This window comes from Bidens hawaiensis, unplaced genomic scaffold (genome assembly GCF_021521415.1).
Source record: "Bidens hawaiensis isolate Kalapana, Puna unplaced genomic scaffold, B.hawaiensis_p1.1 tig00001792_1, whole genome shotgun sequence".
Taxonomy (NCBI): domain Eukaryota; kingdom Viridiplantae; phylum Streptophyta; class Magnoliopsida; order Asterales; family Asteraceae; genus Bidens; species Bidens hawaiensis.
In genome coordinates this window covers 392,080-403,733 of record NW_027491100.1, presented here as the reverse complement: position 1 = coordinate 403,733, position 11,654 = coordinate 392,080, and the positions used below count along the sequence as shown (strand labels likewise).

Below are 11,654 nucleotides of genomic sequence, written 5' to 3'. Positions count from 1 at the left end.
ATTATAGGTCTTCCCTTTAGTTTACAAAAGTTTTTATGATTCTTGTTCAAATATGATGATTTATTGTGAATTGTATGTTTGAAGAATGTTGTAGATGGCATATTTTGCTTTCTCTTTCGGGTGATACAAAATTCTAGAAACGCAGTCTTTACTTGTGATATAGTGCCTTATATATCTTCAATGTTTCTTACAAAGTATTTTTTTCAAGTGGATTGCTTCATAAATTTAATGAAGCCGATGTTCATTGGCAACATTAAAACTCTTGCTTATGTTCGGCTAAATATAGAGAATTCTTTCAGTATGTCACAAATGTAGCATTTCCTTGGGTGGGCTCAAAATAAGTTGTGGCTCCCTTAACCACTTTTGTTTTCTTTGGTATGCATGTTTTCTATAGGTTATCTTTTATTGTCTTGAGGGATTAGATAAAGAAATCACTTATAGTTCTGTTAGTCTAGTTGATTTCGAGAGTTTATTAAGATGAATAGGTATTGCATTATGACTTTCTAATTTCATTGTCTAAGTTAAATTTAGAAGTTTAATATGAAAATTATTGATGATTGATATTTGGAGTATATTGTTTGATTGCTAGTAATATACCCATCTCACATCGCTTAAGAAACAAAAGTTTTGCCTTTCCTCAATCTTGTATAGCAGACCCATCCCACATCGTTTAACGTAAAAAACTTTGGCTTTCCACAATCTTATATAAATGTCGCCTTGTCCGCTAAGTTTTTACATCTTCGTCATATCCTTTTCAATATCTCGACTCTCTCAAAATAGGTTACCTTACTCTTTATTTCCTAATTAATGTTTATTTTTTATTATTATATCATTAGGTGTTTCAATTTTTTTGAATTTTTTAATTATTTTATCATTAGGTGTTAGAATTTTGTTTCAAAAGCTTTATTATTATTATTATTATTATTATTATTATTATTATTATTATTATTATGGGTGAAATGATTTAGTGAACATGAAAGAGTTTATGGTCTAAGGAACATATAATGGTTCCGAAGCGTACAGATACAGTGGACGAGGCCGAAATTAGGAGAAGTAGCCAGGTTAGGAAATCCGGTGGTCACTTTAAAGAGTATTTGTTTAATCCCACCTCAGCAAAGGGGTAATATGTTGCTTCCCTTTCTTTTTCTCTTTCTGCTATCTACTTTTCTACATATTTTTATTCATGAGTATGTAAGGCAAACGCATGATAGTTTCAAGTTTTGCTAATAGAGACTCATATTGTTTTATTTTGTTTGTGTCACGATGTCTAAGGTTTATTATTCAGGTATGAGATGTAAGTAAATCAATAAAAATACAATTCAAATCCATGAAACTCGATAAAAAATATAATCTTGAATAAGAACATATATGTATATGTAAAATTAACGCCGAGTATGAGGGGTGAAGCCTCTAGGAAATCGACTTACAAGTGTCTTTTTTTTGTTGGTTTTTAATAGCAAAAGAAATGAAGAGAACATAATTATGACAAACACACTACTAATTGATGTGCTTTTTACCGTCCATAATTGATGAAGATGCCATGACTTAATAAATGTTTAATTGTTTACTGATGTAGATGTTGTAGCTTAATAAAAAAACATGTGAGTTGTCAGTCTTAAGCACTTATATTAAGTGAGTAACATCGTCCCCACATGGAATCTTCGAAAAACGATATTTTAAGAATTATTAAAATACCGATCACATACCTTTTGCAATATCTCCATTCTTTTCTTTAATTTATTTCAAGATTGTGTTTCACATGTTTTCATAGTTTGATTTTGTTTGTGAACCTTAATTATGATTTCAGATTTCAGAATTGGGCTGATCAAGTTCCGATTGTTGTAGCTCCTCTGAACTACGGCGGCTATGATTCAGACATAGCCCAACAGAGTAAGCTCAGCCCTAAGATGATTCACCTGCCCGAACAGTCCATTTTAAACGAACTGGATGGTATCACGTTAACCACCAAACATGGAGTCTTTGTTTATTGGAGTGCTGCGACCAAGACAATTGGACCACTTATGGGATTGTATTTGGTTTGTGTGTTTAAAACCTTAACATTTGAATGTGTGTTTTTTATTTGTGGGTACTGGCCGGGTAGTGCTCATATATACCGATATATTATGATATTATGATTTAAATTCATAGAGGTTACATTTTTTTTCTTAAATTACTATATCAACCTGGGTTTTTATTATTACATCTCCAGAGACTTTCGATCAAGTCCAAGAACAACATAAGGCTCATAGACTGTGTTCATAGACTCAGTCTATGAACCTTTTAGATTTTTTCACTTTGTTTTTTAAAATATTGGACTAAACACAAAGTCTCAAAACAAAATATTTTTTGGTTGATCGTATTCTATTTCCTCATAAATTTATTGTAAAACAGTTTCTGTAATATATTAAACAAAACAAAAAATTAACAAAATTAAAACAAAAGAAAATTCCCCATATAGTCTTACTAGTAGTGTCATATTTCAATTAAGATTAACTAATTTGTTAATCATGCGTTCTTTTTACTGAACACACAAATCTGAACAACCTAAAACATTCTTGATGTTCCTTATATGACAATCCTACGAGTGTGCAAACCAACGGAAAACGAAAATGGTGATCTAAAAATTTTAGTTATATATATTTATCCTCTTTTCGAATTTCTCTATGTGTGAGTGTGTATGTTGTGTTAGACAATTTAAAATGTCTCATAAAAATGTTCTCTTGCTCTCAGTTGGGTGTAATTTTGCCATGTTTAACCACTTTGGAACCAGAGAAGTGCAATGCAAAAGAAACCAACAATCCCTGTCTCGGACGATTTTAATGAGAAGCAGACCAATTCCGCTGCCAAACAATCTAATGTAAGCATTATGTGTAATTATACAGCAATCATATCCATTATCCAAATAAACTTTACTTTTTATGCTAAATATTTATGTTGTTATCATATACATATTATCATTATATTATCATTGTACTCTTCTTAATTAGATATATAGTTGCATTATTTACTGTTTCCATGATATGTTGTTCAAAATCCTCAAAATGTAGGGTGACGTAAAAGAAATAAATGCAGCTACTGATGATGTGAATGTTAATGAGGCAGACCCAATCTCATTTAGCCTACCAACCATACCAATGGTAAGCGTAAAAACTTATCGTCTTGGATGCATGACCTCTGTGGCAATGCTATCTAAGGCATGAGTTCAACTCCCCCTATTCTTCTTAAAGGTGATTTGAGCGAGTGTAGCACTTATCGCTATTTTTCAAACTCAGGTATCATCAACCCTATCAAAGAGGAAACAGAGAACTTTAAAGGAATCCATCTTGGTAGGTACTTCTAGCAAGGCAATCCGCCTTTCTGAGCAGGGGCATACAGACACTGAATCCTTGGATGAGGTGATCAATCTTGAACTTTTTCAGTCTGACTTGATTACGTAAATATCATTTCGCCTTCATTATTATATATAAACAAATTGGCCAAGTTTACAACAACGGTATAATTAGTGTTTGATGGGATAACTGTGTTCCAGAATCAGAATCTATTTTTATAACAAAATTAAAGCATTTTTATTCAGTTTAATGAAGAACTTAATCTTCAAAAGTTAATTATCTCCGGTTTCCGTATATATTACTAAATCCTATTAGTACAAAGTTTCTTACTTGAGTTACGTTCATTTGCGGACACGGGACATTCGGTACCCTCGTGCACCGGGTCGGATCGTAGCCATTACTTAAACGTAGGTATTTACAGTGCCATTTTGAAAACCGTAATGGTTAGAATTGTACTACCCATTTTTTTTTCAAGCTTCAATCCTGTAATTTTATTTTTTGTAAGTGTAGAAATTGCTGGAAGGATGGATAGAAGAGCAAAGGTCAAGAAAGAATTGCAAAATTGATAAGGTTCTTTTACAATACAAAATTTAGCATAACCACCTGAACTCTCTCTTAATATCAAATGATGGACATAACACATATACAATATCCCTTCACAGTTTTACAGGCATTAATCATCGACCAAGAAATTACGCTCTATGGTCGAAGTTACAAAATTTATAATGTCAAAGAGCTATCCAACAAAAAAGAATAAACGTAAACTTGGGGACTCTCAAGAAACTAGCACTTTGGTATGTATGATCAAATAAAATTGTTGATATACTATAATTATTCATAACCAAATTTATCGAATTCAGTAGCTCTTTTGTCCCTTGTTCCTCAGAATAATAATACGCATGTTCATGGTCAAGAAGATAATGAATACAAATTGGATGCTTTGAAACACTTGGATAAATTTGAAGACTTTGAACGCTACTTCAACGGGGAAGAAGAACCCACTGCTGCTGATTGAAGAACCCACTGCTGCTGATTGAAGAACCAAGATTACCAGCTTTCAATAGATTAAGGGGTGAATATTATCCCATTAGTCGAATTAAAAGGCTGCGCCATCATCAGCTTGCTTATTTATGTTTATAAGATACATTATATTATGATATAATTTTTTTATTATTGGGAGTTAAGACATGTAGTAATATAAATCCCATATGTATTGTAAGTATAGAACTGTAACATTTCGATTTTTCGCATTTTATTTTAATAAATTACATTTGCATTCGAATCCATATCCGTATTTGTAAACCCGACTCAGTGATTTTAACATTTCATTTGGTTAATAAATAATTATATCGCATTGATCGATAAGTGTGAAGTTCTTTAGTTGTCTTCTAATAGATCGTTAATAAACCGTAGGGGTTGGAATGGTCGTTTAAATTTTAAAAGTTCATATATTTCATTCAAGTTTAAACTATTAATAAAAGTCCAGGGTCCTTTATGTAAATTCATTAATACATATATATCAAAAAACCTAACCCTAACATTCTATACAAACCGCAGCCGCCTCCCTCCAGCCGTTTTCCGGCGACCACGCAATTCTGGCGAGAAGCCGACGATTGTAAGGCCCCGAACCCGGTAGCCTTACTTTAGCGTCAGATTTACTCATATACACAGTTCTTACAAATCAGAGTTCATTAAAACTTTCGCGGAATATAAAAACTTTCATGAAACGTTACAGCAATCCAAAACTTGCCTTAATTAAACATTCTTGTCTTTCAAAATAAACGTCAATTACATTAAAACATCTTGAGTCTTCAGATGCCAGTCTCCTATTCGCCCACCATGTGCCTGCTCAAGCTAGCTATCTTATTCTACTCACCTGCGTGCATACTAAAAGTCAGCTACGCTGAGTGAGTTCTAGTTAATCGGACGCCATACATTACATACACATACATACATATCCGAAGATACATATCCATACTTAACTAGTTACCCTTCTGTTCTACATACATACTTACTACCATACACACATACATATCTACAATCGCTAACCTCAGTCTACCGAGAGTACGTTCATAGTCCGCCGTCTATACCTGTACTCAAGGTCGTGAACACGTAAAAGGTCCGCAGTCCTTACCTAAGTTCACCATTTATGGTACGTGCAAGGTCCGCAGTCCTTCCCTATACCATCCTACATCCACAACACGTACAAGGTCCACAGTCCTTCCCTATGTTGCAACCTAAACCATAGCACGTACGAGGTCCGCAGTCCTCCCCTATGCTACCACAATACAAATACAGCACGTATAAGGTCCACGGTCCTTTCCTATGCCGATGCCTATCTATAATACGTATAAGGTCCGCAGTCCTTAACTACGTTGTCGTCTATTATCTGTAACACGTATAAGGCCCTCCGTCCCTATCTACGTTTACATCTATCATCTACTTTACGTATAAGGCCCGCAGTCCTTAACTACGTTGTCGTCTATTATCTGTAACACGTATAAGGCCCACCGTCCCTATCTACGTTTACATCTATCATCTACATTACGTATAAGGCCCGTAGTCCCTAACTACGCCATCACCAGCCGAGTCTATGTCCGACAAAAGCTAGAGGGATTTGCCATCCTAACTTACTATGTCGAACGTAGAACTCACATACCATTCGTGTACCTGTATACACATACTTCACATATACAATAATTACATTATAGCATAAGAACACTCTAGGCGTTCTTTACATCATTCATTTAACAACCATACCTCTTGTCGATACGTGCAATATCCGAAGATCGTTCACGCCCCGACAAGTATTCATTTATAATGTTCATACATCTTCGATATATAATATTCGTACCTTTATTTTTGACCTGACAGTACGCGCAATATCCGAAGATCGTTCGCGTACCGACAAGCAATCATTCATATCCATCACATATATCACATATGGCATACACTTATCACTTAGGATAAATGTATTAACAACACATCGAGTATGCACACAGCCCCGAAAACATAACACATAAATGGGTCTAGAAACTCACCTGAACACGGTTACGTTCACCGTTAATCGTAATCCCTTTCTTCAGTTGTGCACGGCTGACTGTATAACAAGTATACATATCAATTAACTATCACTACTCATATCATCTTTCTAGTCTTAATTACTACCCACAACGAACGGGGTCCGGGGGCAGCGCTCCTGGCAGCGGGGTCTAGGGGCGGCAGCCCCTAGCAGGGTCCAAGGGGCAGAGCCCCTGGCTGGGGTCGAGTTGGCAGGTCAGCTTGGAAAAATTTTATTTACATTAACTGTCTTAACACATTTTTCATTAGGTTTTTTTTTTTTTTTAATTTATTTTCTAATCGAACTTGGCTTTAGGCGAAGTTAAACCTTAGGCGAACTTAGCTTTAGGCGAAGTTAAACCTTAAGCGAACTTAGCTTTAGGCGAAGTTGTCATCAGGCGAACTTGGCTTTAGGCGAAGTTAAGCCTCAGGCGAACTTAGCTCTAGGCGAAGTTGTCATCAGGCGAACTTGGCTTTAGGTGAAGTTAAGCCTCATGCGAACTTAGCTCTAGGCGAAGTTGTCATCAGGCGAACTTAGCTCTAGGCGAAGTTGTCATCAGGCGAACTTGGCTTTAGGCGAAGTTAAAAATTTTATTTACATTAACTGTCTTAACACATTTTTCATTAGGTTTTTAATTTATTTTCTAAGCGAACTTAACTTTAGGCGAAGTTAAACCTTAGGCGAACTTAGCTTTAGGCAAAGTTGTCATCAGGCGAACTTAGCTTTAGGCGAAGTTGTCATCAGGCGAACTTAGCTTTAGGCGAAGTTGTTATCAGGCGAACTTAGCTTTAGGCGAAGTTGTCATCAGGCGAACTTAGCTTAGGCGAAGTTGTCACAGGCGAACTTAGCTTTTAGGCGAAGTTGTCATCAGGCGAACTTAGCTTTTAGGCGAAGTTGTCATCAGGCGAACTTAGCTTTGCAGGCGAAGTTCATCAGGTGAACTTAGCTTGCAGGCGAAGTTGTCGGCTGCAGCTACTGTTCGTCCTTAATCGTCTTCGTTTCTTAACCAAATAACTCGATTTAGGTATCCACGGAATCGTCTGACCAGCGCCTACAAACCCCAACCATCAAATCGACCTAACATCGATGTTTAAAGGGTGCGATTTAGGCATATAGGTTACGGGTTTATTTATCAATCGATTAACCCATCAAATCGTAACCATTTTCAGTAAGTTTAGCTTTGTTGGATTCGTTTTTACCAACACAGATCTATCATTTCTATACTAATCCAAACCTAAACGAACAAGTTCTCGATATAAACGTACCGTAAATGAGTCGAACTACGAACACGAGCTGGTCTTGTTGCTTTGGTTCGTCACGACGATCTAGCACCAACGAGCTCGGGTCCTCGCCTTAGGATCTTGGTTCGGGTTGTGTGTGTTTTGGAGTGTGTAGAGATTAGGATGGATAAATGGATGGAATGGAAAGGACTGGGGTTTAAGGGGGTATACCCCCTTAAGCCCATGGATCAAAGGCCCATATTTCCTTTTGGTCCATATCTAATCCCATCTAATTATCCTACTAAGTCTTCATAATTTTGCTATTATTATTATCGTTCCACTAACTCGTTTATTTCACCCGACAAAATAATATATTAAATATTACTTTAGAAATTTCGGGATGTTACAGCGATGCCATGTCCGGCCACCACCTCCTACCGCACCACCACTAACCCTTCTCCCCCTCTGGCCCGTAAACCATCACTCGCAGCCACCCGTCCTTTCCCCCCCCCCTCGGATCGTTTTTTCCGGTGACCGAGAAACCGGCCACCGGTGAGCGTCGCTTTCTCTCACCCTCTCTCGCTGTCAACCTCTCTCTCTCTGCTCTCTACGGCTCTCTCTCTCTCTTTCTCGCAGCTCTCTCTCTGTCTTCATTTTTCGGCGGTTGCTGTTTCTTCGTCTCCAGCGGGTTTGGCTCTGTTCCTTCTCGGTGTAGAGCCACGGCCTCATGTACGACTAATAGGTAAATTAATTTTGGGCGTTGGTGCTATCGGTTTTCGCTTATCATTTTTTCAGATCTAAATTGTTAATAATAGTTTTGTTTATTGGTTATATTTTTGAAACGAGTTGGATGGGTATGGAGTTGGTTTGATTTGGGTAAAAGACGAACAGCCGGGTAATGAATATAAATTCCTTATGGGTTTAAGTTAACAAATTTTATCTTGGTTCGGTTGGTTTGTACGTTAGTTATTAAACTAGAGGTCTCGGGTCTCATCCTAGGACGGTTTTGGTATTATTTTTTTTCATACGTAACAAATTTAATTTCACTAATTAATACTAATATACTACGTAGAAATTATTATTAGTATTATTAGGTTTAACTTAGCATTACATTTATTTAGTATACTATTATTATTATTAATATTATTATTATTATCATTATTATTATAAATATTGAAGTTGTTTTTTTATTATTAAAGATCATATTATTATTATTTATTAAAATCATATGTTATTTATCATTAATTATTAGTAATTTATTTTTATATTTATTTTGGGAACTCGTTTAGAAATCGAACAAACATCGAGGATGGTATCATTATTACTACCAATATTATTATTTATTATTATTATTATTATTATTATTATTATTATTATTTTCTTATCAACCACACTTTAATAAATACTAAGATTACTATTCTTTAACTAGTATTATTAGTATTATACTATATTAGTATTACTAATAATAATTACTGTTATTATTACTATCATCAGTATCTTATATATCTATATATGTATATATTCATAACATGTTCTAAAACTATTATTATCATTAATATCCTTATCATTTAAAATATCATCCTAACCCTTATTATCAACTCATTTGTTTATAATACCGAACTCTTGATTTAATCCGTCTTGTTTCTTTTAATATGGGTTTAGCTATTTAAAAGCCCAATAAAATAATATTATTTTATTTTAATTATCAAATAAGTATGAGTCCCTAATAAATTAACCGGTAACCTGACTAACAATCGAACCTCCTTGTCCAATGTTTCAAATGTAATTTCAACTTAAGTTCAAGTTCATTAATATATTTTATTTATTCGTTTTCCATTAGCTTTCAAGTCGGATTCGCTCGTTCGTTCACAAGCTTTCTATATTTCGATCATTTATTAGTTCTCGATTCGTCAATCGAGGTGAGTACTTTCATACCCCTTTTTCCATCTTTCGTTTTGGGGTGACATTTCATACTTATCAAACTAAATGCTTTATTTACTTGAATCTTAAACCTACAAACGTGATTGTATACTTTACTTAAATAATTGCTCGATTTGGTGTTCTATGCTTACATGCTTATATGCTTATGTGTTTATCGCTTTCGGTTGGTGAAATCTATAGATCCGTGACTGGTATTCTCTAATAGCACGGTGTCGTTAACGTAATGCAATTAACGATAACTATTAAATCCTAGACTACTTGACAACCCCTTGTAGCTAGGTGGTGCTAATGTCTTTAGCAATGGTCATTACAATCCTAGACTACTTGCAACCCCTTGTAGCTAGGTGGCGCTAACGTAATTCTATTAGCAATTGTCAAATTATCCAAGTTGTTGCTTTTACTTATCGTTTTGTATATGCTCAAACTTATGAATTACTCACTAGCCTTTGTGTTGACAAACTTTATTTTATGAAATGTCACAGGTTTGACTTCGTTGACTCGAGGGCTTGATGAAAAACGTTACCAAGACCATTAGGATATTAGAAAAACGAACAATATAAATGTTGCTTGTATTCAAATTGTTTGTGTGAACGAGATGTGTTGATTATTGTAAGGCCCCGTTACCGGTAGCCCTACTTTTGTGTTGGATTTACTCATAAACACAGTTCGAAATATCAGAGTTAATTAAAACATTTACGCGGAATATAAAACTTTCATAAAACTTTACATAATTCATAACTTGTCTCAAAACATCCTTTGTCTATCAACATTAAAGCATTAAAATTAAAACATCATAAGTCTTCAGATGCCAGATTCTTGTTAAGTGCCATGTGTCTCCTCAAGCGAGCTGCCTCATCCTACTCACCTGCGTGCATACTAAAAGTCAGCTACGCTGAGTGAGTTCTAGTTAATCACATAATCATACAATACATTCTTACGCTTCATACTTAATCTCTTAACTTTCTTTCATATACACCTAAGTGCTTTTACTTTCATTTTTACTTTCATACTTTCTTTACATTCATAATCATACGTTCATTTTTACCTTCATGCTTTCCTTACATACATAATCATACTTTTTAAAGAGCCTTTCGCCCTATAACCTCACAGATATTATAAGGGTCTGGTCCCTAGTTTTCGAATATTAGAAGGGTTCGATTCCCTAACATCACAGATATTATAAGGGTCTGGTCCCTATCATCACAGATATTATAAGGGTCTGGTCCCTAGTTTTCGAATATTAGAAGGGTTCGATTCCCTAACATCACAGATATTATAAGGGTCTGGTCCCTATCATCACAGATATTATAAGGGTCTGGTCCCTAGTTTTCGAATATTAGAAGGGTTCGATTCCCTAACATCACAGATATTATAAGGGTCTGGTCCTATCATCACAGATATTATAAGGGTTTGGTCCCTATTTTTCGAATATTAGAAGGGTTCGATTCCCTCTTCGTTACCATACAACCATACATCATACCTCGAGTATTAGTAGGGCTCGGTACCCTTTTCGTAACCATACAACCATACATCATACCTCGAGTATTATTAGGGCTCGGTACCCTTTTCGTAACCATACATTATCATTTCTTTCTTCTATTATCTCTATCATGTTCATACACATAAACATACATAACATACTTACCTTGTACATAGCGTTACAACCTGACAGTACGTGCAATATCCGAAGATCGTTCACGTACTGTCAAGAAATCTTTCATACATTTCACATTATCCACATAAGGCATACACTTATCTCTTAGGATAAGTGTATTAACAAACATATTGAGTATGCACACAGCCCCGAAAACGTAACACATAAATGGGGCTAGAAACTCACCTGAACACGGTTACGTTCTCCGTTGATCGTAATCCCTTTCTTCAGTTGTGCACGGCTGACTGTATAACAAGTATACATATCAATTTAACTATCACTACTTATAACATCTTTCTAGTCTTAATTACTTCCCACAACGAACGGGGGTCCGGGGGCAGCGCCCCTGGCAGCGGGGTCTAGGGGCGACAGCCCCTAGCAGGGTCCAAGGGGCAGAGCCCCTGGCTGGGGTCGAGCTGGCAGGTCAGCTTGGAAAAATTTTATTTACA

At 35.6% G+C, this 11,654-nt stretch overlaps 1 long non-coding RNA gene across 1 annotated transcript in view; it reads left to right on the top strand.

Annotated features, from left to right (window-relative positions):
• Positions 1-734: 734 nt before the first annotated feature.
• LOC143597353 (uncharacterized) overlaps positions 735-11,654 on the top strand; it is a 135,451-nt gene continuing 124,531 nt past the window's right edge. Inside the window, exons 1-2 of the long non-coding RNA XR_013146889.1 lie at positions 735-780; positions 969-1,120. This is a non-coding gene — a long non-coding RNA (uncharacterized LOC143597353). The remainder of the gene's footprint in view (positions 781-968; positions 1,121-11,654) is intronic.